Here is a 3,235-nt window from a genome sequence, read left to right as displayed (position 1 = left end):
GGCTATATTTTTTAAAAAAATTTTTTCCATTAGGAATTTTTTTTTTAGGCTCATTTGTAGTTTTTTTGGTCTTTTTGAGACAGGGTCTCTGCTTAGTCCCAGCCCACCTGGAACTCATTATGTAGAGCAGGCTGGCCTCAATTTCACAGACATCTGCCTGCCTCTGCCTCCTGAGTACTGGGATTAAAAGTGTGTGTCACCAAGCCCAGTATCTAGGTTATATTTATAAATGCGTCTAATCAATTGGGAATGTTAGAGCTCATCTTATGCTTCGAAAGGGACAGTAAAAAAGTGACTTCTGGTATCAAAACTTTCTTGACCTTCAAGAATTTACTCCATGTTACTCCAAGCACAAAGAGCTGGCCAGAGTGAAGATGTAGTTCTCCTATGTATCACGTGACTCCCTAACTTCTGTGACTCCTCCCTGAGTGGTCTCTACTCCCAGTAAGGTCTTCTATACTTGTCTCTTAAGACAAACATTTTGAGGGGACTGCTACCATGTCCCCTCAGTCTCAGTCTACTACTAGTGCCATCTGTGTAAGACACAAACAAAAGCAGATCCCTTTCCTTCTTCAAAAACATCAGTGCCTCCCTATTGCTCAAAAGGTGTCTTAACTTCTTTAAAAAGAGTATCCAGTATCTGATTTACTAGTTCTCTCTGGAAAATTCATCTTGTTCTTTGAAATCTCAAACCCAGGGCTGAAATCTAGCTTAGTGGTAGCGTATGTGCTGGCACACACGAGGCCCAAAGTACAATCACCACTACCCAAAACTAAAAGAGTATTAAATAGAATTACAAACTCAAGTATCTTCTCTCATTCCTTCCTTGAAATTCCATAGCAATGGACATATGTGTTTAGCACTGCAATGCCTTAAGTGTCTCTGATAAGCATTTCTACATGTTCCTTTGAATACTGCTTCTGACCTCTTATAATAGCATGAAACCCAATGAAATGACTCTATAACATTATTTGCCTCACAGGGACCTGACCCCATGATTGGCAAAATGTAAGCTCCACAGAAATGGCACTCATTCAGAGTGCAAGGTCCTCCGAGAGAATCCTGCCCACGGTACTCACAGAGCCTTCCTGCCAGGCTTTCATGGCTGGTCTTCTCTGGACTAGTCAAGGCAGGAATTTGGTGCCTGTCTTACCCACCACTTTCCAACTTCTGCATAGCTCTCACAGGTGGGAAAATCTCAGTGACTGGGAAAGACAAACTTATTGAACATTAGTATTAAAGAGACCTGGGTACTGTGCTGAAGCAAGCTTCCCTCCAATTGGACATATGACCTGATTTGATGTCAGATAGACCAAAGTTTAGTGTCAGTATGAAAGTTTTAAGATTTGAAGGAGACACATAAAAATGAAGCCTGAATGTAGGATAGGAAGAAGACATGGCTTCCTGTAGCTAGGATTTATTTAATTAGCAAGTATGTATTAAACCTACATACTTGCATGTTAGGCTCTGGAGAGATAAAAGTGAACTAAGCTCCTGATATATAACAGCTGACATCTTAATCAGAGCAGCAGTAACAACTTACAAGACACATTCACGACTGCTTACTTCCCCTCATAGACAGAATTAAAATTCAGAACAATTTGTCTTCCCAACTTCAGATATGCGGAAAGGACAGATTTCTATGTAGAGACTTCCACCTTCCTCAACTGCACTCTCCAGGTTCCCAGGAATTTGGGAAAAATCTTCAGTTACATTTATTAAGGACAACTAATTGCCCATTAAAAATCACAAAACATTTTTTTTTCACGGAATTGTCTAACTTTAATGTTGGCTGAACAGTCATAACTGGAAACAAAATTTTCATCACAAAAGCAAATGCTACTTTTAATTAGGGAGAGTCATCTTCCCTTGTGTTCTCCCACATGATGATGAGTCATTCACCTCACACTGTTCTGAAATTTTCCTATTGCATTTGAGAAACAAGGTAGAGATGTTAAAATAGAATATTTGAGTTTCCCTAATAAAACGGGAAAGATGACATTACTTCAATACTGTGACTGCAAAAGCTGAGGTGGGGCAAGATCAAAGTTTGCTAACAGAAGCAGACCCTTCCTACCTTTCTGAGTCAAGATCCATAATGTGCAACACGCTGGCTTCACTATTAAGGGTCAGTACATTTGAGTTCGCTACACCAGGGGAAGTATTAGGTGGTTGCATTTCAGGATAGCCTTATTCTAGCTTATTTAAGGTGTTGCAGGGATGAGGAGATGGCTGTTGCTGAAGTGTCTGCTTCACAAGCATGAGGACCTGAGCTCAGATCCTCAGGACCAACATGAAGGTCATGCATAGGCATGTATGATGTAACCTTGGAGCTGTGAAGTGGGGCTCAGAGACAAGCTGGTCCCTGGAGCTCACCGACTAGCCAGTCAAGCCAAGTTTGCTCTTGTTTCAGTATGACACCCTGTCTCAAAGATATCTGATATCAACTTTAGGCCTTCATGCACATACATACATACACATAACACTACATATACTACACATGCATATGTATACACAGAGAAAGGAGGGAGAGAGAGAGAGAGAGAGAGAGAGAGAGAGAGAGAGAGAGAGAATTATTGCATAGCACTTTTAGGGCCAATGATGATAAACTAAGAGTTTATGCCTATCTTAGGCCCTGGAAGCTTTTCTCTAGACCATTATCAGAACTCCAAATAGGTAACATTAGTATCTTTCAGCATATTTCTCTAACATGCAGTAAATATATTTTCTACTTCAAAGTCTCTTCTAATCTGATATACTTTTAGATCTTTTTTTTTCCCCTGTGACTGTCTGAGAAAAGAGTATGGAGTTTAATTAAACCAAACAAGAATGAGAATAAGAAAGCAATATTATCTTCTTCTGTACTGAGTTAAAGCAGGGAGTTTAAAAGATTTATTTTTATTTACATGTTCATGTGTATCTCTCTGTGTGTCACATGAGGGCGTCAGAGGCCAAAAGAGGGCATCAGATTCCCTGGAGCTGGAGTTATAGGCAAATGTGAGCTGACTGGTGTTGGTGTTGTGAACTGAACTTGGGTCCTCTGAAAGAGCATACATACTCTTAACTGCTGAGCCATCTTTCTAGCCCCTAAAGTGGTATAATGTCTTTAGTTCATAAAAGGAATGCTACTTATTATGGAAAATAATCCAGTGGATGGACCTACATTGAAGGACAATTGAAGACACAAATTTTACTCTATTAGTCTTATTATATATATTATATATATAAATAGTAT

Source organism: Nannospalax galili, unplaced genomic scaffold (assembly GCF_000622305.1).
Source record: "Nannospalax galili isolate Female #2095 unplaced genomic scaffold, S.galili_v1.0 scaffold63, whole genome shotgun sequence".
In the NCBI taxonomy this organism is placed as follows: domain Eukaryota; kingdom Metazoa; phylum Chordata; class Mammalia; order Rodentia; family Spalacidae; genus Nannospalax; species Nannospalax galili.
The sequence above is the reverse complement of the archived record's forward strand: the minus strand, read 5'-3'. Positions refer to the sequence as shown.